Below are 25978 nucleotides of genomic sequence, written 5' to 3'. Positions count from 1 at the left end.
ACTTTATGTGGTTCACTTTCCACATTTTACAGATTCAGGCGAGTAGGCCCGAATTCTGTCATCAAGCCTTTTCCTGTCTTCTCTCTCTGAAAAGCTCCAGTCTGAGCCTGCATCTGTGACCATGAACTTTGTCTTACTCCCTGCGCGGCTAACGGTGCCTGATCCAGCCCGTCGTCTGCCAAAAACTGTATTTCACCTTCAAGATTATCTCCTCTGCCCCTCATCCGATGCATTCCTGTCTAGCAGTTTAGGTAAACATTCCTCCAGCTACCGTGCAAAGGGGCCAGGCCTCGCTGTCCTCATGCAAGTAATTCATATCCCTGTTACCATGGAATATTCCTACCCCCTCGCATCTAGTGTAGACACTAAGACGCTTGTACACGCACTAACAGTCAGTATAGTCAGTATAGAATAAGATTCTATCCTAAGGAGACCTCTCTTTTTGGATAACACAGTTCTTTAAACATAGGATATTAGATATGATTTGGGATTAGGTTGACATAACCCCAGACTTCTGTCTCCACATGTAGAGCTAAATGTCAAGTCCTTTCTCCCTCTAGTTGCACGTCAATCACACGTCATGCGGCTGCGCACGCATCTCTGCCAAATATTTCTGCTGACATTGCCGGATTCTCTTATGGATCCACCCACTTATGACATCATGTATAATGACGTTTTCTAGTTACGCCTATTCTAGTTACGCATGCATAGTTCATTTTGTCTTATCAGTTGATACGCCTACTACATCTGTTTCACTGTAATGCCTTTTCTATAAAAATGATTACCTGTCAATAATATATGCCCTTCCTTCCTGAACTTTCGTGGTGATGGAATAGAACGCCAACAATTCGAATTGTATTCCTTTGTATAGGAATAAAGCCTTTTTAAACCTCTAATACCACGGATTCTGCCTCTCATTTTACTGAGTTGTTCTTAATAGACTTTACCGCATAAAAAATAGTACCGGTAACGAAATATTTACCACATAAATTGGCGCCCGAACAGGGACACTTTCTCATCTCACGCGCCGGCGGTGCGTTGCAGGCCCGGTCTCCTGCCACAGCTGAACGGACAAAAACGCGTATCTGCAGGATTTCCTGTATCTCCCTCCGGCCAAGCGGGGACGACTGAGGCTGCGATCAACACCCAGACGAGGCGGTGAGAAGTGCGAAGTATCCCGACCAGAGCCTAGCTGAGAGAGCAAGATCCGAGGTATACAGAGACCCGCCAGGTTCCGAAGTTCCGAGTCCAGTCCGGTCCAGTCCAGTTTCAGTTCCGTTCCGAGGCCTTCTGTCCCGAGCTACCTGGTGAGTACCATTACCGGGGAGGCATTTAACGTGCACATAGTCTGTGCCGGTCAAGACGGGTTTGGGTACACAAATCCGGTCTGCACTGTTTTAGCAGTGTATCTGTACTGTTTAGCAGTATATATATAGTATGTTTTGCATATAAATAAATATAAATAAGTATTATCTAGTGTCAGTATTATGTCAGTAACTAGTTTTCTATTAGTTATCATTGTTCGTAAAACTGTTAAGTGTTAAATGTTTCGAAATACGTTCTATATACTGTTGTGTGAATGACTGTTCATTATTGTGTTTTTGTAAAGTGTGTTCTAGTAATAAGGTCTAAAAATGCCACTCTTCTCGAAACTAAGACAGATCAAAACTAGAAAAGGTGTACTCGAAGAAGCTGTTCCCATCCCACCGAGGGACACTCCAGGGTACTTTATGTATCATAAGCATGGCCTAGATGCCGTACTATTTCTTGATTTATGGGTGGACTACACCAAAGAATTACCAGAGAGTCAGAGATGGCCCGCAACGGGGACCTGGGATGCAGATTGCATCATGAGAGTAGAAGAAGAATTATGGAAAAAGAAAGCCAGACAGTCACAGAAAGATGCCATTGAATTATGGCGTAAAGAATCATATAGACGTACAGAAAAAGCACTCAGACAGGAAGATAAGGGTAAGGAGAATTCAAATAAAAACCGAGAAAATCTATTACTTGAGGAAGGTACCCGAGTAAAATCAGAACAAATAGACAGACAAAGAAACGCCCTTATGAATGGTATGTATCCACTTCTGGCCGAAGGGTTACCTAAGGCTACTCCGGAAATACCAAAAGACTTGCCACCTCCATTGTTTCCGATAAAAGCACATCCCAAGGGGCATCCTAGAACCGCAGAAGATGTTTTCCTTTCCTCTTATTTAGATGACGCAGCTCCCGAGTATGCTAATACCGCACCACATAGACCGCTTGCCGATGATGCTCATCGCCAAGACTCTCCGTCTGTACCTCCACAACAACAAGCTTCGACACACATTCCGACAAACACATCTGTTTCTACAGCTTTTCCCGCAACGACGGTTGCTGTCTCACCTTCAACAAATCCTTTCACGTCCAGCACCCCAGACGGTGCTACAGGAGGTACGACAGACATTTTTTCTACGCCACCCAGAGGAAATAAATTTTCCCTTAGAGAATTAGCACACCAACGTACGCCCAAACTAGCAACCCCCGACATGCTCAAGGAACTTCTAGTAGATTGTAGATATGATCCTGTACCCGGTAAACGGGACGAAATGCTGCTGTCATCATTACGTATTCGACGAGCCGCAATATATTTAACGAAGCTACCAGGAATGGCTACACATTTAGAAAATATATATCACTTTGTCCAGTCAGGACGAGGTCCTGAAAGTATTAGCAGAGCCATGGAGTACCAGAAAGCGGAGGTACAGGGACAACTGTTACGTTTCCTTATAAACTGTGTAATCAGAAATCAAGACAGGCCTGGGGTAAATCCGGAAGAAATGCAAAAACTTGTCACTTGGGGCCAGAATATATCAGACGGAAGACATGATAAACAGTTATGTATAGTAGCTATGTACCGAAAGATCCGCAAAGAAGTAGAACGAATACACGAAGAAAGATTAGAGATAGACGCCGCTGACTTAAACAGAGAGGAGGAGGAACAAGAATCAGACCAATTAGATACAATAGCTTATGTAGGTAGAGGAAGACCCCATATTAATATCAGAGGTTTTAACGACCCAATACGTCCAATACGTCCAGAATGTAATAGACATCTTCCAAACCCTATGCTAAATACAAAATCCCCTGAACACTTATTCCAAGCCGCCGATAAATTACTCCGAGATCGAAGGGGGTACCACGTGCTCGATTCCATGGACGAACAAGAATTAGCCAGGTCAGCAGTACAATGGGCTGACAGTCCCGGCGAATACAATGACGATGTACTTGCACACATTTCTGAATCTAGACCCATATGAACAGCGTTTAGCTAGTATATACATGATTCAACACCTCCTTATATTATATAAAGGCCAACACTCCGATCCAGGACCCTTACCTGACATATTGACAGAACTGCTCACGAATATATGGAGAGGGTCAGGTACTGATTTGATTAAGGAAATTCTAGAATCCCGCAACCAATATTTAAACTTCGTATGCCCAGAACACGTTCCAGTTCCCATCATGGGAAGAAAAATGTATCACATAGATAGACAGAATCCGTTACGCGAAGTACACCCAATTAGAGGTGCCGGTGATAATTTTACACGAGTGTTTGTGTACACGCCTATAACTAAACTAGAATTATTAGAAATGAAGAAAGTAGTACCCAGCCATGACAAGGACCCAGCAGGTTTTCACCGTGAGATAAAAGACATGTTACTCATGGGAGAGTATACCTACCCTGACATTATGAAAATATTAAAGGTCCTATTACCCGCCGGTGTTTATGAGAAACTCAAAGAAAAGGAATGGGAGGTGGGAGACCAAAAGATAGATTGGACAGCATTAGAAAACGAAGAAAAGGCCCGAGCTGCAGGAGCAGGGCTTGGGGAAAAGACTACAGCACTAGCAGGACTACTAATACAGGTACTGCCACGTTTATTAACTACGAAAAAGGAAGACTGGGGTGCAATCTCAGCCTGTAAACAAAAACCAGATGAAGACACTAGTGATTTCTATTCCCGATTTGAAAAATGTTTTAGTATAAATAGTGGCATAAAAGCTAGTAGTGAGTCATATCCACATCTGTTTGTGACAAAATTAGTCGAAAATTCTCTGCTACAAGTCAAGAATAGAGTATTGAAATTCGAAAGTACCTGGCAAGGTAATACCCCATCACAGATGCTACAGATGTTACAATATCACCACAATAGAATTAGAGAAGAACAAGAACACGAACAAAGACGTATGAAAGATACGAAAATGAAATTGCTTGTTGCACAATCAGTTCCAGCCGATAGTCATCAAAAGGGTGATTCCGCAAGTCCTGCGAAAGGGACATGCAACTACTGTAAACAACCAGGTCATTATATACACGATTGTCCAGTCCTGAAACATAATATTGCCACAGGTAGAACACATGAGAGACCACGACCACCTAGACAGGATCAGAATCAACAGCAACTGCCTCAGCAGGCACAACCTAGGTTAACTCCGCAACAATTAGCTCCGCAACAGGCAGCTCCACAACAGATCGTAGCACCACCACAAGCGCAGCCTGTTGCTGCAACACAAGCAACAACACAACAAATGTATCAGTACGCACAAACAGATTATCCCGATTATCAACGATACTCATGAGATAGCCTAGAGAGGGAAGTTGGCTTACCCCTTATAGAGGTTCCTGTAGACCAAGAGGGACCTTATGTACATAGTGAACTATTAGGGGAAGACAGAAAGTTTTTACTTGATACAGGGGCAAGCAGAACAACTATAAGACGCAGTGAAGTTCCAGGGGCACCCCTCTCAGGCTCACAAAATATTTCCCTTGGATTCTCAGGAAAACCTATAATTAATGATGTAACACAACCTCTTCCACTTACAGTCGGTCCATTAACACGTACTACAGATTTATTGCTTACTAAATCATGTCCAGAAAACTTGTTAGGTATAAAAACATTGAAAGCTCTAGGAGCCATAATATGTTGTTCTCCGGAAGGAGTACGACTATTTTTACGTGACTTTAAAGGTCACTACGTATCCAGAGACATGGATCACCGACTGCAGAATTTACCTACACAGTTATGGCACAAGGCCCCACTGATGTTGGTTGCATGAACATTACACCATATCAAGTCACACTAAAGACAGGAGTGGTACTACCACGAATGCGACAATACAAGTTACCACCAGATGCTGTAGTGGCTTTACTACAAATCATTGACGAGCTTATTGCCCAAGGAGTAGTTGTCGAGACCGACTCCAATGTATGTAATTCTCCGATAATTCCGATTCTTAAAAGAACGGATCCAAAAGCACCACCAGTATATCGGTTAGTTATTGATCTGCGCGAATTAAATAAATGCATTGTACCACAATACCCTGTGGTCCCAGATATCTCCTCATTACTCACAGCCATAGACTCAGAAGCAACGTTTTTCACTGTAATTGATCTCAAGAATGCTTTCTTTAGTGTCCCAATTGATCCAGAAAGTCAATATCTTTTCGGTTTTAGTTTAAATGGACGAAGTTTTAAATTCACACGCGCACCTCAAGGATTTACAGAAAGCCCCAGCATCTATAGCCAAGCACTGAAACGAGAACTTGACAGTATCCACATGCCAGTTAACACTGCACTGCTTCAATATGTCGATGATCTGCTGATCACCGCCCGAAGCGAACATGAATGTGAAAAAGCATCACTGACGGTTTTAAAATTTCTGGCCGACAAGGGGCACAAGGTGTCCCCTTCCAAGCTGCAATTCTGTGTCCAGCGAGTTGTTTACCTTGGGCACTCGCTGTCCAAGGAGGGAAGGCAGCTTACACCCGATCGCATCCAGTTAATTGCTAACATGCTACCACCCAAGACACAAAAGGAGGTGCGGGCTTTTATAGGCCTCACTTCATACTGTAGGCAGTGGATCCCTCAATATGCATTTCTAGCAAAACCACTCATCCAGTTGACAACACAGGAGGCAGCCACATCGACTGTCCTCCCTTGGACTCCAGAACATACACATGCCTTTGAAAGCTTAAAGAAAGCTTTATGCCAAGCACCTGTCCTAGCAACACCATGTTACAGTAAACAGTTTACACTCTTTGTTACAGAACGCGAAGGTACTGCTTTGTCAGTACTCACTCAGGAACAAGCAGGATCACACAAACCATGTGCTTATTTCTCTAGTACATTAGATCCAGTAGCTCAGGCACTTCCAGCGTGCCTAAAATCAGTGGCAGCAACAGCTTTAGCAATCAGACAAAGCGATGCCATAGTGTTAGGACACCAATTGACAGTACAAGTACCACACGCAGTAGAGGTTCTCTTGAACCGCACACAAACACAACACTTGACTATAGCAAGACTCACCGGTTACGAATTAACATTGTTTCAGCCACACATAGAAATCAGACGTTGTAATACGTTAAATCCTGCCACACTGTTACCAGTAGGCGGAACAGATCCATTGGCACATGATTGTGTCGAAGTCATTACTATCACGACGAAACCCAGACAAGACTTGACAGACATCCCTTTATCAGATCCAGACTTGACATTATATGTAGATGGGTCATGTATGAGAACAAGTACAGGAGAGTTAGTGGCCGCTTACGCAGTCACAACAGACACTGAAGTCATTGAAACAAATTGTATTAACACTTTGTCAGCTCAAGCAGCAGAGCTCACCGCTCTGACACAAGCCTGTATTCAAGCCACAAATAAGAAAGTCAACATATACACAGATTCACGTTATGCATTCGGAGTCGTCCATGACTTCGGCGTACTGTGGCGAGAGAGAGGTTATTTAACTTCTCACGGTGCCCACATCCAACACGGACCCCTCATTCAAGCCCTATTAGACGCGATTCATTTACCTACTGCAATATCGATTATGAAATGCAAAGCCCACACAAAAGTTACCGATATCATTTCTCAGGGTAATGACCTAGCTGACAGAACAGCTAAACAGACTGCTCAGAATCAGACTCACACAACTGACATGACAAAGACAATAGTCCTGACACCAACACATTGCATGACAGTTAAGGATCCCGCCCTTGATATAATTGACATACAGACACATGCTACACCAGAAGAAATAAAGAAATGGACTGAATTAGGAGGGATCCAAACAGATCAAGGATGGATAACGAAGGAAAAATCTATATGGTTTCTTCCCGACTCAATGGTCCAAGTCATCATTAACACTATACATAGTCCAGCGCACCTAGGAGAAAAAGCTATGCTAGACAGCATTCAACACATTTGGTTCAACAAACACTTGCGAGCCGCAGCGAAACAAAAGGTTCGTACCTGTATGATATGTTGTCAGTTTAATCCAGGTAAAAGCATCCCCGTAGAACAGGGTGGATTTCAAACTCCCGATCATGCTTTTGAAGTCCTCCAGATGGATTATATCCAGATGGAACGATGTCGAGGATTCAAATATGTTCTCGTAGTTGTCTGTGCTCTTTCCCGTTGGACAGAAGCATACCCGGTTTCAGATTACACTGCCCCGACTACTGCCAAACAGTTAGTTCGAGAATTCTTCCCACGGTACGGTTTACCACGTGTTGTCTACTCAGATAACGGCCAGCCGTTCTCATCCGAATTAATGAAACACGTTTCCCTTCTATTAGGATACCAATGGAAATTTCACTGTGTCCGACATCCCGAGGCGGCAGGTCTCGTGGAACGCCATAATCAAACCCTGAAAATTAGATTGTCCAAAATATGTAGAGAGAAAGGAGTCGATTGGATAGTAGCCTTACCAGTTGCGCTCTTTTACATGAGAATGGTAGCACATTCTCGAACAGGGCTATCCCCGTATGAGGTGATCTTCGGTAGACCACCAAATATGTGGGGGACGCCTATACCTCGTAAAATAACTGACGTTGACTGTAATATGCTGACAGATTACCTGGCTTCCTTGATGTCTGCACTACAATCTTGTCGTTCACAGGTATCCGCAGCTTTTCCCGACAATACTGAGGTGAAACCCAATGACGTGGTTCCTGGGGATCTGGTTTTGGTCAGGAATTTCGACCGGAAGACCCAACTGGATCCTAGGTGGAAGTCACCGAAGTTAGTTCTACTTACCACAAGGACAGCTGTGAAAATCGAGGGAAGGAAAGGGTGGTTGCACTCGAGTCATATCAAGAAATTTTATGGACTACCATCCAGCGTAGAGACTCAACCCTGTATTCCCTCACAGACAGACTCAAAGCTCCCTTTGGCTGAATTGACGAAACCAGAACTGTATAAACTAAAATTGAGGTCCAGTAAGTCAGACAATTTGATTGTTTAAGTCCTCTCCAAGGTGAATCGGTTGAATTTGTCTCTGACATGTATCCTCTGGACCGGAATAGAGAAAGAAATAATCAAATGCTGCTCAAAAAGCATGCGTATTGTAAATCATTTCGTAGTCATTGTACAGTAACATTATTAATTTAGTTTTTTCTAAGTCTTTTGATCATCATTGTCAGCATCCTATTGCACATGTATTATCCTATTCCTAAGCGTGCTTATAATATAACTGCAGAACATTCTTTTAGTGAATTACCTCCACATGAATTGTCTTATAGATTTGCGCTGCGCAATAACACTTTCATTAGTATGCTACATCATTCTCATCAAACCAGCAATGCCACAAATTGTTGGATATGTGGCCGACTCCCTCCCTATCAGAACTATAAGGGAGTTTTGCCCCTCTTTCCCTATCCGTTCACACACAATGGCTCCTGTGGAGCATGGTTCAGTTTGATTAATTCCCTAGATTCGAATTCCGCAGTTTATCAAGACAACTGGGTATGGGGAAACCTGAACTTAGTTTTGCTTAAAGTCTGCTACCCTAACAAGGAGGGACTTCCCAAAAGAACAGGAACTGATCTAGAAAATGAAGTATATGGATTAGGTAATTTTACACTTAACCTCATGATCCTGAACGTTGAATCTGAAGCTACACCAATCTTGCCCGCCATGTCCGTATTCCCAGTAAAAGGGGAACTATGTATAAGAAAGAATGGCTCCATACACATGGGCCATAGTAAATGCACCACTGTAATAAAATTCAGTGATCAAGGCAAGTCTACATTTAGAGCTTCTCGTCATTCCTACTTTATATGTGGCCAGACCGCATATATACGCCTACCTTTAGATTGGGATGGTACCTGTTACATAGCTTTCCTTCTACCACCTGTTTTCCTAGCTCCTCCTGATTATTATAGAAATACCCATTTAGTACACAATAGACAGCAGAGAGATCTCCCAATTGTTGATTACACTGAAACAGCATGGGAAAAATACACAGATTTCAATAAAGGTTTCTTTCCCTATATAGGTACAGTCACTAATAGTAAGCTGATACGTAGATTAACCAGAACCCTTGAAGCAGTAGTGAACGAAACTATTTCCGCCTTAGGCAATTTAACAGAAGAGCAGTCTGCTATGCGGATTGTTGTGCTTCAAAATCGTCTTGTCCTTGACGTCATCCTGGCCGATAGGGGCGGAGCTTGTAGGGTCATCGGATCAAGTTGTTGCATTTTCATACCAGAAAATTCGCCGTCAGTATATAAAGCCATAACCCGCCTTCATAAGATTGTAAGCCAGATACACCAGAGTCCAGGCACCTGGACTTGGTCCGGTTGGTTCTGGGGCGTATTGTCAGCCTGGGGATGGAGAATGCTCTCCTTCCTAGGTATTGGCTTTCTCGTACTATTCAGTTGCTGCTTATGTTTACAATGTGGGCCAGCGATTTGTGGTCTGTGTGCCACCTCGTGTATCCCACATCCAAGTTTTCGTTCGAGATCCCGGAAGAAGAAAGAAGAACAAATGATGTTATATGAACAGATCGATGGATTGATGAAGATCGATATCTCCTAAGGGTCCGAAGGGGACAAGGAGGGAATGAGGAAATATGAATTTTGTGATCAGTTATGTCCCCTATCGTAGACCCCAACGGCTCCATGTACATGCTATACGTACATGTATGTTCCCTCCTGCTCCAGTTTTGAAGACGCAAATATATGTGCGTCCACCGTCAATATGTCCTCTTTCAGATCCACCATGAATGGGTCAGATATTCCACTCCTAAGTATAAAAGGCCACCGACTTTATGTGGTTCACTTTCCACATTTTACAGATTCAGGCGAGTAGGCCCGAATTCTGTCATCAAGCCTTTTCCTGTCTTCTCTCTCTGAAAAGCTCCAGTCTGAGCCTGCATCTGTGACCATGAACTTTGTCTTACTCCCTGCGCGGCTAACGGTGCCTGATCCAGCCCGTCGTCTGCCAAAAACTGTATTTCACCTTCAAGATTATCTCCTCTGCCCCTCATCCGATGCATTCCTGTCTAGCAGTTTAGGTAAACATTCCTCCAGCTACCGTGCAAAGGGGCCAGGCCTCGCTGTCCTCATGCAAGTAATTCATATCCCTGTTACCATGGAATATTCCTACCCCCTCGCATCTAGTGTAGACACTAAGACGCTTGTACACGCACTAACAGTCAGTATAGTCAGTATAGAATAAGATTCTATCCTAAGGAGACCTCTCTTTTTGGATAACACAGTTCTTTAAACATAGGATATTAGATATGATTTGGGATTAGGTTGACATAACCCCAGACTTCTGTCTCCACATGTAGAGCTAAATGTCAAGTCCTTTCTCCCTCTAGTTGCACGTCAATCACACGTCATGCGGCTGCGCACGCATCTCTGCCAAATATTTCTGCTGACATTGCCGGATTCTCTTATGGATCCACCCACTTATGACATCATGTATAATGACGTTTTCTAGTTACGCCTATTCTAGTTACGCATGCATAGTTCATTTTGTCTTATCAGTTGATACGCCTACTACATCTGTTTCACTGTAATGCCTTTTCTATAAAAATGATTACCTGTCAATAATATATGCCCTTCCTTCCTGAACTTTCGTGGTGATGGAATAGAACGCCAACAATTCGAATTGTATTCCTTTGTATAGGAATAAAGCCTTTTTAAACCTCTAATACCACGGATTCTGCCTCTCATTTTACTGAGTTGTTCTTAATAGACTTTACCGCATAAAAAATAGTACCGGTAACGAAATATTTACCACAGGGTACCGGGTGGCATGGTCCACCAAGACCAGGATGAACCTGTTGCCCATGGCTGTCTTGGGATCCAGAGGCCCCACAATGTCAATGTCCACCCTTTCAAAGGGAGTGCTGACCACAGGGAATGGCTGGAGAGGAGCCTTTTGCTTCCTCCCACTCTTTCCACTTGCCTGGCAAGTCTGACAGGTCCTGCAATAAGTATCTGAACTCTTGCGCATTTGGGGCCAATAAAAATGGGTGACAAGCCTTTCAAAGGTCTTGTCCTGCCCCAAATGTCCTGCTAAAGGCACATCATGAGCCAGCCCCAGTAGGAAGGCTCTGAAGCGCTGGGGTACCACCAGCACACGGGCTGATTCAGGATCAGCAACCTTAGGCTCACTATACAGGAGACCATTCTCCCAATAAATCCAATGTGATCCAGACTGATCACCTGCTGCCTGGTTTGCAGCCTGCTGCCGCAAACCCACAAGAGAAGGGCTCATCTTCTGCTCCTTGCAGAACTCTTCCCTGGAGGGTCCTCCTTCCTGCTGCCAATGGGTCAGCTCAGGCAGGTCCCCCAGTTCAGCTACCTGCTCCCCTGTAGGTTCCAGGGAATCCCCCTCAAGGTCTGCCTCCTCCTGGACCGTGGGAACTGTGGGGGCGGGTTTTCTGTACCCACGGCCTCTTCGCTTTAAGGCAGGCACCTGGGCCACTCTTTCAGGCTCCAGGTCCTCTTGAACACACTTACTGTCTGCCATGGACCGTGTGGTCACACACGCCCACTCAGGCAGACCCAACATCTCCAAATGAGCACTTCGCTCCACCTTGGCCCAAGGGGAGCTCTCCAAATCATAACCCAACAGACATTCGACAGGCATGGCTGGCCTCACAGCTACTTGAAGGGTACCAGAGACCCCCCAGTCGAAGGGAACCTGAGCCACCTTGCAGTGGCTCTCTCTGTTGTCAGCGGCAACAACTGGGTAAAATGCATTGGGGACCACCTGCTCTGGTGTCTCTAAGAGCCTCCACTCTATGGCCATTGATGGTCATCCACTGCCTGTACTTTTTAGTGTTATCAGGCAGCTGGGTCCTGGGTACCACCTCACAGTCTCCTAAAGATACAATGGACATCTATGCAGGACCCCACCCACCTTGGGCACCCATCTCCTCCCCCAGGGCTACACTTGCCATCTGCCGGGGTGGTGTACCAGTGGGTGCTGTCTTATTTCTCTGTGGGTACTGGGGATCATAAAAGCTATGGCCCACTTCACCACACTTGAAGCACTTCAGGGGTCCCCAATGAACAGGCTTACCTGTCGGGGCCCCGGGCTTCTTCTCAGGGTAAGGCTGGGAACCTTTCCCTTGGTTCCCTTGGAGATTACTTTGGGGCTCTTTCTGGAACTCCCTCTGTTTACCCTTGTCCCCCCACTCTTCTGCTGGGGACCCTGCCCACCTTTGGCGGAGTCTCCCATATGACCCTTCTTGACCTGGGTTCTCACCCAGCGGTCCGCCTCCTCAGCAAGCTTCCTAGGGTTAGTCAGCTTGCTATCAATAAGGTGCTGGTGTAGCTCTGGAAAACAATTATTTGACAAGTGCTCCCATGAAATCAAATTATAGAGCACTTCAAAATCATTCACTTTGCTACCCTTCACCTTACCATCCAATGCTCTGCCAAAGAAAGAAACATATTCTACCCAAGTGCTAGACCTCAGTTTCTTACAATTCCTAAACCTTTGTCTATAAAGCTCAGGGGTCAACCCATACCTAGACATTAAGGCCTCTTTCATGTGTACATAAGAATTCTCCTCTTCAGAAGGCAAATCGAACAAAGTGTCCCGCCCATCACTGAGGAACCGCCCCCACAACCCCGCTCCCCAATCCTTCTCAGGGACCCGGTGGGAGGACATAGCTACCTCATAGGCCTTGAACTATTGCCCAATATCTTCATTCTTATGTAACTCCTTAATAACATTCTTGGGAATGAACACTCTTGTTTCTACAGGCATGGATGGTGCGCTGCCACCAGAGGAAGAAATCTCTAAACTCTTAGCTTTCAATTCCAATTCCCTCAACATTGTCTCATGCTGCAAATTCATTCTTTTTTCTACAAAAGGTCACCTTCTTATTCTCCAACTCCATCTGCCCACCTATTTTGAGCTTGGCCAGCACCATCTTATGCATCCTATCTCTCTCCCTGTCCTCCAGCTCTCCTGAGGACATGCCTTTTGAAGAAACACTGCTGCCTTTTCTAGAAGGCACTTTCCTCCCAACCAGGCCCAATGGCCCCTCTAGCTGATCATCTAAATCCGACTACCTCCTCCCTAGGCTCCTCAGGATGCTCATTGGCATTCCTAGATTCTACCCAGGCCCTCAGCACCTTTTGGTATTCCTCATTCCTGGTGAGGCCCTTTATAGAGATTTTAAATTTCTTGCAAGCAGCTTTGAGGTCTGGCATAGTGTAGGTGTCTATCCTATCCTTTTCAAACTCAATGTCAACAGGTGCAACGGATGCTGCTTTACTCATGGTGAAAAACAGTTGGTAGTTCTCAAAAAGCAAAAAGAAGTTCCAAGGGAAATTCTACCAAAAAGTATGTGGTCGCATTATGATCTGCACTAGAAGTGTAAACCAATCACTGTATATGAGTCACAAATGCAAGTCCAAATCCCCACCGCTGACCATCAATGTTAGAACTGGGGGTCTCTAGTTGGCAGATGTAGGTACCTTTGACCAAATAGGGACCCTTGCTTCTAGTCAGGGTAAGGGGGTACACTCCTAAAATAACCCCTGCTCACCCCCTTGGTAGCTTGGCACGAGCAGACAGGCTTATCTCAGAGGCAGTCTGTAAAGCATTTGTGAACACATACAGTAATACAGTGATAACACTACAAATGGACACCGCACCAGTTTAGAAAAATAAGTAATCTTTACTAGACTTAACACAAGACCAAACGACAAAAATCCACAATTCTGTGATTCAAAAATAGTCTCTAAAATGGTAGAAATAGATAGTTCAGTGTAGATGGTAAATGCGACACTTTACTCTCAACGTGCCTTGGATGTGTCACGCAATACAAACAAAAAGGTTGCAGGGAAGGTGATGCGTCGGTTCCTTGCTTCGGGGGAGGTGATGCGTTGGTTCCTTACTGCAGCGCAGGGGAGGTGATGCATCGGTTCCTTACCGGAGAGGAGGTGATGCATCGGTTTCTTACTGTGATCCGGTGCGATGCGACGAGATGGCGCCTCGATGTGATGAGACGATCCGGTGCGATGCGAGAAAATGGCGTCTTGATGCAATGCAACAATGTTGGATGTGATGCGTGCATGCCCGACGGTGCGGCGAACTCGGTAACTTCTGAGCCACGACAGGCTCTGCGACACGCTTCTCCAGTGATGCGACAGTGACCTCTGCGGCGGCCACACGCTTAACCAGTGATGCGACGCACTTCGTCGATGATGCGACAGCAAACAGCTGCAGTGGAGACACGCTTCTGCGGCGTTGCGACGGCAACTGCTGCGGCGGCGACACGCTTCTCCTCGTTGCGTCGCTTCCAGCTCCCGGTGACATGCAGTCTTCTCAGAGGGCCCAAACAACAGTAGGCACCTCTCTGCAGGCAGAATTCCACAGCAAGAGAATTCAGGGGAGCTGGTGGTGAAGTCTTGTATCCCTGGAACTTCAGGCAGGAGGCAAGCTCAGTTCAAGCCCTTGGAGATTCTTCTTCAAGATAGCAAAAGTACACACAAAGTTCCTTTTCTCCTTTCCTTGGCAATAAAGTAACCACTGCAGTCCAGCCCCAACAGCACAGCACAGGGGCAGTCTCCTCCTTCAGCTTCCTTGGTTTTTCTCCTTGGCAAAGGGTCGTCTTGATTCCCAGAAGTGATCTAAAGTCTTGGGGTCTGGGCCCCAGTATTTATACACCAAAATCCTTTGTCTCTGAAGGCAGAGAGTGTTGGTACCTAGTCCAAACCAGTTCTGTGCAGTCCTGGAGCACTTTGTTGACAGGACTCCTTCTTTCCTTTGACAGTGTGGGCCAGGGACATCAGACGCACCACAGGAGGTGGAGCCAGCATTGTGGAAGGCAGGCACAGCCCTATTCAGACCCAGGTGCAGCTCCTCCCACCACTCTACATGCAGATAGGTATTTTCAGCCATGTGCTGACTCACTCTGTCTCTCTGGAATCCCCCAGCCCCTGTCACTCACAAACCAGACATGGAATACACATCCTAGCAGGCTTGGACAGTTAGGCAAGAAAATACCTACTTTCTAAAAGTAGAATTTTCAAACACAGAATTTTAAAACCAACTCCACTAAAATATGTATTTTATCATTCTGAGTTCAGGCATACACAACTTGAATTTCTACCTAGTTCCCTGAGTCAGTTAGGATTATAAGATGTTATAATCAAACTGCCCATTCTGGCCTATGGGGAACATGTAGCCTTGCAATAGTGAATAACGAAATTGGCTGTAATTCACTATTATGACATGCTACACACACCAGGGCATGTCCTACCTTATACTTACAATGCACCCTGCCCTTGGGCCTACCTTAGGGGTGTCTGATATGAAGAAAAGGGAAGGTTTAGGGACTGGCAAGTGGGTGCACTTGCCAAGTCGATATGGCAGTCACAGACTGCACACAGGCTCTGCAATGGCAGGCCTGAGACACACTTTATCAGCTGCTTCTGTGGGTGGCACTACCAGTGTTGCAAGCCCACCAGCAGCATTGGATTTACATGCCCTGGGCACACATGGTGCACTGTACTTGGGTCTGACAAGTAAATCAAATAAACCAATCATGGAGTCACTAATTCAATACAACACTTTGCAAAAGGGAGCACTTGCACTGTGGCACTGAATAGCAGTGGCACAGTGCCCAAAGCATCTAGACCAGCAAAACATATAGCAAAAACACAGGAGGCAACAGCAAAAAATGGAAGAGAGGCCCACGCCAATGGTGCCAGGTCTAACAACCACCAAGAATTTACATACAGTGCAGCGTTCTTGTGTTGCGGAGCTGAAGGCAGGAGTGGAATGTCCAGGGAGCTCACCTTTAGAATCTCACATTTCACCTGAGGGGAAACCCAAGTAAAGAGCCTTTTTTCCCTAATGGCATGAAAGCTAGTCAGGGTAGTTGCGTTGCTTTTTTCAACAATTATTTGTGGTGGTTACTTCAGGAAAATACATTTAGTGAGACATCTGTAGAGAATTAAGAGATTTTTGGAGTTCTATTCTAGTGAGCATTGTGTCAGTATAGATTCAGTATTAAAAGTTTAATGAACACTCAAGTTAGAGAAAAGCCTGAGAAGAGTTTCATGAGATGTCAGCGTTTGGTGTTCCTCTCTAGTCATCTCTATGCTCTTACTGTGCGGAGGAGACTAGCGTTTCTGTTAGGAGTCTGCTCACTCTTTTGAACCGAGTAGTTTAGTTCATGTGAGCCACTATTCTCCTTGGTTTGTTTCTGCAGTGAGGGGACTAGTGTTTCTGTCACACATTGTTTGTTTTTGGCATACAAGCTAAAAGATTAGTCAGAAGAGTTGAGAGTGCAGTCAAGTTTTTTTGGCACATTTCTTTGCTTAGTTATTTTAATGGAAGGAAGATAATTGTTTTAAAGGTTTTAGCTGACCAAATGCAAGGGTAAATATTTTACCAAATAAAAAAACGGCAGTTGTTTTTGGAGATCGTCAAGTAATCTCCCAATAATCTACAAGAATACGAAAAGAGAGAATAAGTCATCCTTTTGGTAAGAAGTAACCACAGTAAATTAAGAAGAGGAACCACCTCATTAAATAAGAAGAGAGGCAAGAGTCGTCGTCTATCTGGTATGTACCAGGTTAAAGGTAAAATTGATTTTAAATTCAAGACTTTCGGAAGAGTATTGTTTAGAATTGCATGCATGTTGCTTTTCTCTTCCAGAGGTCATATCTTTGATGCTTAAAGATAGAAGCTGAAGCGGAACAACAATAAAAAAACTTGAAAGGTGAAAAAACGAAAGAACCAAGACGAAGATAGATAAGCAGTCTCTTCTCTCTCTCTTTCTTCTCATCCCCTTTCCCCCCTTCGAGGATCTCTGTCGATCTAAAAATTACTCTCTGGGGAGGAGAGAGAGCGTTGGAGAGGGAGGTTGGGAACTAGGCAAAATTCTGCTTCCGTGCAACACATTGAGAGTGACCCTGACAGAGTGAAGTGCCCACGTGGGTTCTGCCCCTGAGCAGAATGGCTGAAGTGTTAGATGTAAAAAAAACTAGGAGAAGTTTTAGAAGTTATCCAAAATGAATTAATGGCAGTTAGAGACGAAAACAAGAGCTTAAGACAAAATGTACTGTTTTCCAAGAGGGAAACGTCAGATTTAACAATCAAAATGAATGACCTAATAGCAGGGACTAGTTTTAAAATTCCAATGCAAAAGGAAGAAGATTCCAGGAGAACTTCAAATCCACTGTCGAAGGTCACAACAGAAGTCATACACTCTTTGTCTCTTCTGATTCTTCTAGCCCCTCCTGAGCGATTTAATGGTGACCCACAAAAAGCTCAGATATTCTTAACTCAATGTACACTGCATTTTATGTGCCGTCCTGTGGTTTTCACTGATGAACAGTCTCGGCTGGCCTTCATACTATCTTATTTGAGTGGAGATGCAGCATCGTGGTCAATACCGTTAGTCAGCAGAAATTGTCCAGTGTTATATGATTTGGAAGAATTTAAGAAGGAGTTCCTCAGAATTTTTGATCGACGAACGGCTTCACAAGCCACTGTTAATGAGCTAATGGAGTTGAAGCACGGGAATCGAGACCTAATAGCATACTTAGCTCAGTTTAATAGGTTGGTGGTCGAGACGCAATGGCCGGAGAATAAAAGAGTAGCAGTTTTCTACAGAGGACCGAAGGAAGAACTTAAAGATGCTCTTGCTCAAGTGCTGAAAAGACCCACTGAAATTTCAGCGTTAATTGACTTAGTGCTTGATATAGATTTTTGCCTCAATGAAATACGAGGAGAGAAGAAAAGGGATTTTCGGTCAAGCACACCAAGATGTGATTGAGTTAAGGCAGAAGTGGCAAGGTTGTTAGAAGGGCTGCATGGTGTAGAACCAATCTGAACGGAAGGCCCCCCCTAGGGTAATTAAAGGTCCAAGAGAAGGGGGGGAAGAGACCAAAGAGTTATCTGGGAAAGCTCTTTCTGGACCTATATTATTTTATATGAGACTTAAACAAGTTCTCGCCTGCCAATATAGCACAGAAAACTAAACAAAAAAAGTTATTTATTTAGTAACCATTTTTATTTGTATTTTGTCACTTTTATCAATTTGATTAAACATTCATTAAGAAATTCTATCCATTATTTAGTTAACATTTCACATGTATATTCATTTAATACTATCCAAAACCTAAAACATAACCCCGTGGCTAATCATGTGCAAAACAATTCATACTCTCACACATACATCAGTCATACTCATATCCTTAAAATAGCAACAAACATTTAGTGGTTTGGCATAGTCTCCAAGACAAGTTTGAAAGAAGAAAACAACAATAGGTACAGTTATTGCTAATAGTACTGGGTCTCTGGAGACCTCTCCTCAAGATGGAAAGGGCCTACGCGCGTTTCGGTGAGAAGACACCTTCTTCAGGGCCACCAACAGGAGGGGCAACAAGCCCTAAATGATGCGGGGAGATCTGTAGGGGATTAGATATGATAATTTTAAATAAGGCAGGTAACGTTTTAAACAATACGTAAAGACTTCATACCACTTAAGTAAGTCCGGGATCACTCAGACATGTTACAAAAGCCAGCAAGTTCCCACTCTGTATACAAGTAGCTTGCATGTTTAAAAGTGTCTACAAAAATAGCCCCTGCACCAAGAAAATAAACAAGAAAATAAGAGTAGCCCTCTAAGTGCAGAGAAAGAAAAGGAAATAATACAAAAGATAAACTACCTTGGTGACAAAGTACATCAGTAAAGTACCAGTCAAGATAGTGACGTAAAAAGCTGTCTTGTCCGTTCAGTGATTTTCAGAGCACTCTGCGTCCGAGCAGAAAGAGTTTTTTTGTAATTATTTTGATTACCATATATTAATAAGCGTAGTCTCTTATGTTCTCTACATGTAAAGCACGAGGGAGTACTTACCCTTACGCTAATACGAACGTTGTGACTTTACTAGTCCAGAAACATATGGCAGTACGGATTATGTTCTACGATTTCCGCTGTAGGATTGCGTCCAAGGGGGTCCGATGTAAGTGCAGCTTGTATAACCCTCTAAGGAGATGTCAACAGTAAAATAAGATGTATATTACGAGTGACCAACCTAGCGTCTTAGTGGCATCGTGTTCGAGACACAAGTTATTCTACTGTACTCAACTGCTTACCCTTTTAGAAGCTCTATTAGTCCAAAAACATGTGAGTTCCTCTGACATGTGTTGATTCCGCGCAGTAAGCTGTCACCATACATGCGATTGATTCTTACTGCTGACCGGGGTGCCTCTGGGGAAATGAACACGTGTATTGTTATCGGCTGCTTGCCCATTTGTCTCGTCAACTGTGGTGTGTCTATGGTTGAAACGCATGTGTGCTTCTAACAGTGTGTTGTGTAAGTTACAGTCCGTCGTAAGAGAAGGCGAAGGAGCTCTATTATTTAATTTATGCTGATAAGGTTTCACGTATATGCTAATTCTAGATTTAAGGGTATATACCAAGAAAACATCGCAATAGCGGGCAGAAAACTGATAGCACAGGGATTAAATTCCTTTTTTGACGCTGTGGTGTTAGCGAGGGCATAATACTGTATGCTGGTAAACATGCTAACCGAGTGCTAGTAGATATAATACGCCTTTCTTATGTGCTAAATAAAAGCTAAGCGCTGAGTCTAAAACGATTGAGACAGCTAACAAGGCTTACCCGGTAAACGCAGAATATCGATCCAGCTTGATCATCACCATCCGGAAAACAGTCGGAATTTGTGATGTAGTCGCGGGTTTTAAATGTTATACTGGTTAGTGATTGGTCAGAAGGAGGGTCACATGATCACAGTAAAAGAACTCATACTGGCAGTGATTGGTCCGAAAGAAGGTCACATGGTATTCTGCGCGATCGCAACAAAGCTTTCAATCCGATACAAAGTGTAAGTTACTGACGGTGCCATGTTGTAGTGTAAGACTAGCTATGATATATCTGATATAGATACATCCTGTTGCTCAACTAAAGCGGATATAACAGTTGCGGGGCACTCCAAGGATACCGATTAGCGGTAGTCTATCTATTACTGGTAATTACGGAATGTCTAACAAAATTAGATTATTTAATGGAACATTTCACTAATGTTGCATAGTTGTAGAATTAAGGAGAAGTACAAACTCATAATGGATACACCGTTGGTAGTCCCAGAGTGTTAAAGTATGCTGCCATCCAGGTGTGTTTTCTCAACACACCACACAAGGGATGTTTGTAGGCAGATAAATCCGTAAGTGTTTGCGATGGTGCGTAGTGGATCCTTACAGCTGGTACACCATAAATGGTGGGACTGTGTAAGATCTAGGCTACATGATACATAATACAGAAATTAGATGGAAAGCACGTCATACAAAGTCGTCAGAGCAATATCAGATGTTATGGTAAGTAGGTGCTGATGTAAGTGTGGCTCATGGGTCAGCCTTAATCCTGATAGGCAAACTAAGTGACCAGCCACACAATTTCTTCATTAAGCCCTTTGCGCACTGTGTCAAAGTAGAAAATCCAAAAGGATTCTCTTTCTTTTCTTACCTTCTCTGTGTCCCGTCCTGCTTTCGGAGTGATTTTCTCCAGTATCAGCCACCGAAGATCTGTCTCAGTGTGGTGCTGATCCAAGAAGTGGCTTACCATTGGGGCTTGTCTTTTTCCCGTTCTGATTGCAGATTTGTGTTCGGACAGTCTAGTTCTAAACTCTCTACCTGTCTCCCCTATGTAACCTAGTCCACAAGGACAAAGTATCAGGTAGACCAGGTTACTGCTTCTGCAATTAGTATGACTTTTCAGTTTGGCTGTTTTGGAGCCATAATTGCAAATTTGGGTGGTAATCGCTGAGGGGCACGCATGGCAATTGCCACATTTATGATTGCCTAAGATGGGAGGGAGTCCATCGATAGTCGTCTGATGTCCTTTGCGTGAATATGGCCTGCTATGAACCAACTTATCTCTTAGGTTGGAGTTTCTCCTGAATGCTACGATGGGGGGAGCTAGAGCACTATCTTCTTCGCAGACATTAAGGATTTTCCAATTCTTATGTAGTACCTTCTGGATCTTGTTGTTCAGACTAGAATGGTTAACTACACAGACGATCTTATCAAGTGAGGGTTTTTGTCTCCCAGAAATCAGTGCGTCTCTGTTGTAGTACTTGGCGCGTTTCATGGAGTGTCTCACTAACCGTCTGGGATATCCTCTGTGAAGGAGTCTCTTTTGGAGTTCTTCTGCATGGATGGTGAACTCACTTATGTTGGTACAATTACGCCTGATCCTTAAAAATTCTCCAAAGGGGATGGAGTCCTTTTGACAACTGGGATGAAAGCTGCTATGCTGTAAAATGGTGTTTTTCGCAGTTGGTTTTCTGAAGAGACTAACTTCAATGTTGCCTTCACTGTCCATAATCCAAATGTCTAGGAACTCTACTCTTTCTGTGGAGTATTTGGCCGTAAATTTTAGGTTCGCATCATTGAGGTTAAGCCATTCAATATATTGTAGAAGGTCCTGTTCATTCCCTGTCCAGATGAAAAAGATATCATCTATGAATCTATGCCATGCCTGTATGTTCTCATAGAAAGGGGCTACTTCGTTAAAGATGTGTTTCAGTTCGAACTCGCCCATATATATATTCGCTACACTAGGAGCACATGAAGCTCCCATACTGGTGCCTTTGATCTGGTGGAAGAGAGCATCTCCAAATTCAAAAAAGTTGTTATGAAGTACTATATCAAGGCACTCCAAAATGAATTCGTTTGGTCTGTCGCCCGGAGTTCTAGATAGAAGTGCTGCCACCGCCTCTAAAGCTAGATCTTGGGGAATGTTTGTATACAAAGACTCAATATCTAGTGTCTCATATAAAATAATATAGGTCCAGAAAGAGCTTTCCCAGATAACTCTTTGGTGTAGAACCAATGAAAATTGGAACTATCTAAGGGCCTCAATCTAAGGAAGAGAAAGAAAAGAGGAGGTTAAATAAACAATGTCTTTATTGTGGTATCAGCGGACATTTCGTACAAAATTGTCCACAGAGACCTAAGCAGATGTCAAAGAAAAACTTGCAGCACCATCAGTAGGAGAAGTTGTACTGATGAATGCCAATACAAACACAACTCCCACGGAGCACCTGTTGGCAAACACCTTCAAATCTTCCTTTCCTCATTTGGTATTAACCATGTCCCTGAGATTTAGAGAAATGGAATTGAAATGAATCACTGTAATGATCGATTCAGGAGACCCGGGCAATTTCTGTGATTTGAAGTTCGCAAAGAAAGCTGGTGTTAAGGCTCTAATTAAGGAAAAGAGTCGCAACGTTCTGATTCTGTGCAACACATTGAGAGTGGCCCTGACAACATGAAGCAAGATTGCATCTCCTAAGGGTAGCACCCTACACCAACGGGCACTTATCCTGCCCCATTTTCAATGTGGTTTGAACTATGTGATACAGGCCATTACAAAGGAGGTAGGTATCCACATAAGCACTGCATCTGTTCTTACATCTTTTGTCTATAACCTTACGTAGGGACGACTTCAAATGTGTTGAAACATGATAGAAGTTATTTCTGCTATACATGTGTATTAGAAATTGGGTTTCTGGTTGGCAGAGGTATGCACCCTGTCGAAGCTGGAACCGCAATTCGAGTCAGGGTAAGTCAGACACACACACTAAATAACTAAATAAAACCTGTACTACCTCTGGTAGCTTGGCACTGGCGGTGGGTGGTAAGCACCACTCCGCCGGTGGACTTCACTGAGTTTTTGTTACTCCGCTCTCCGCTTGGAGGGCGGGGTTTGGTAAAAACTCCACCTACACCATGTAGCAGAGTTTACAGTACCCACCATTAAACTGTGCACTCCTGTACGTGCTCTAAGTGCACGGGAAGATTGTGCAGCTGCCAGCTATACCGTACAAACCTGTGCACAAGTGTGTTACTTAACTGTGTCGCACTGTTTTCTATGGCTGACGCTTGATCCGTTGTGTACATCATGAAATGCTCCGTTCATTTCTCACACCTAACATGGCTGACTCACGCATCCTAGTGTTTAGGATTAGATTTTGACATCTTACATAGGCCTCAGTTCGGTATGTTGTTCTGGGGTTTTTCTGATTCCGCTTCCATCCCCAATGTACATGGCCCTGTTCTGTTGTTCTCATGCCAGCTGCCAGAATGTCCCACTTCCTGTCAGTCAGGGGCGTGGTTGGAACCTTAGCAGAAGCGTTTTTTGTTCCCTGACAGACCCGCTGTAGCGCCGTAGCATTTCCCGGGACAGGCCTCGAGGCGCAGCAGGATTCCCAGGGCACCTGGTAGGAGTGGGGGTGAAGACACAGGTGAGAGCAGGGTGCCTGGGGATGGATGGGGGAGTGGCACCGCATGTGCTCCTCCTTGCGGGAGGGTGGGTGGAGTTTCAGTGGATGAGACGGCATGGGTTTAGCGGCCAGGGTGTCAGTCATAATGGGAGGAAATGTCAAGACTGACAAGACGTTGTCTGCTTTCCATACTGTGGGTATTTTCTGAACTGACTACGCAGTGGTGCTTAACATACCGAGGGCAGGGTGGGTGCTGGCTTGACCATAGTGCTTTTATTTTTTACTGCGTAATTGTGTAAAAACTGGTACTGCAATATGTACTTTGTATGGTTGGGCAATTGTGTTTTGCACAGCAGGACAGTGTGGTCACTGACATCATGGGGATACATGTAGTTAAATGGACATATACTGCCTTAGAACTGACCGGTAGTTGCCTTATTCTGAAGGTAATATGTAACATGACCAATTTGTAGCACACGAGCAACAGCCTTGGCACCCTTGGCACAGAGAAACAATTAGGGGTGGGCGAGTGGAGCAACCTTGTATCCGCGTATCTCCTTGGAATTCAATGACGTTTTTATGCAACTCTGCAAGCTCTGCACACCTCTAATTGGTGCAGAGCAGTCAGGCTTAACTGAAGAGGCAATGTGTAAAGTATTTGTGCAACACTTCAAACAGTAAACCAGTGAAAACACAATACAAAAAGATACCACATCTGGTAAGAAAACTTCTTGATTTAATTAACAAAACAAGACCAAAAATCCAATAAGTAAAACCGGAGTAAAGAATTTGTAAAGAATAAACTGAAATGTAGAATTTAAAAGCATAAAGCACCAAACGGGGTTATCTGGTCGTGCTAGACCGAATCAAATACAAATGTTCAGGCTGACCGCAATGGAGCATGGATTGGATACAGGGACTAGCAAAGTACCTTAGTTGCGTCGTCGATGGCACTGAGATGCAGGAAACAGAGAAGCGATGCATCATCGTCGAACCACAGGGTAAAGTTGGTCCATCTGAGCTGAGCTGCGCTTTGTCGAAGATGCATCGGAACTGGAGGCGATGCACTGCACAGTCAACAATGCGATGTCCTTGATCCTCGCAGCACCTGCGATGCGTTGTCGCCGATGACAAAACACCGGTTCCGAGTTGCGCAATGGTGTTGATGCGTGGATGTTTACTGGAGAAGCCCTTTATACCCACTTCCAAGGGTCCAGGACTGGATTGGCACCACTTGGCAGGGCAAGATTCTTAAATGGCAGAGTCCAGGTGCTGTAGCATGTGAGTTGGAAGTCGTTGATGTCCCTGGGACTTCAAAACAAGAGGCAAGCGAACCCTTAGAGTCACTTTGACTCTGGGTTGGAGAGATGTTGGTCCAGTCCTTCTCACTCCCAGGCAAGGAGGGCCGCAGGTCAGCACAGCAGAGCAGGACTACAGCAGAGAAGAAGTACAGAAAAGTTGCAGTCCTTTCAGCAGCACATCAGTCCTTCTTCCTGGTAGAGTATCCACAGATACAGAAGTGTACTGAAATGGTGGTGTCTCAGTTCCAGTACTTATACCCAGTTGTGCCTTTGACGTGGAGGAGACTTCAAAGAGAGACCTTTGAAGTGCTCAAAGTCTCTCCCTTCCTGCCCTGACTCCAGACCCACTACAGGGGGGTATGCAACCCTTTTTGGGGTGACAGGACACAGCCTATTTAGGTGTAAGTGTCAGCTCCTCCCTCCCATCCTGCCCAGGATTGCCCAACAGAATTTGGATGCCCCATCAGTTAAACTAAGCTCCCTTTGTGCCTGGCTGTCTAGAGGGAATGCACAAAGCCCAGCTGTCACCCTCCCCAGACTTGTATTTTGAGACAAACAGAAGGCACCAAATGGCTAAAGTAAGAAAATGCCAACTTTCTAAAAGTGCCCTTTTCAGAAATACAATTTAAAATCTGACTTTACCATAAGTTGTGATTTTAAATTGTGATTTTAGAGACATCAAACTTAGTGGTTCAAGCTCTTCTCAATTGGAAATGACACTTATAAAATGTAATTCAGTAATCCAAATGTTATCCTATGGGAGAGAGAGGCCTTGCTGTAGTGAAAAACGGGATTAAGAGTTTTTCATTACCAGGACATGTAAAACTTAAAAGTACATGTCCTTCTTTTTAAATACACTGCACCCTGCCCTTTGGCTGTTTAAGGCCTATCTTAGGGTTGACCTTTATGTATTAAAAAGGAAGGTTTGAGCCTTGCAGGAGGGTGAACTTGCCAGGTTGACATGGCAGTTTAAAACTGCACACACAGACTCTACAATGGCAGGCCTGAGACTACTTAAGTGGGTGGCACACTCAGTGCTGCAGGCCCACCAGTAGCATTTAGTGTACGGGCCCTGGGTACATGTAGTACACTTTACTGTAACTAAATAA

Source organism: Triturus cristatus, chromosome 7 (genome assembly GCF_964204655.1).
Source record: "Triturus cristatus chromosome 7, aTriCri1.1, whole genome shotgun sequence".
Taxonomy (NCBI): domain Eukaryota; kingdom Metazoa; phylum Chordata; class Amphibia; order Caudata; family Salamandridae; genus Triturus; species Triturus cristatus.
This window is presented reverse-complemented; position numbering follows the sequence as displayed.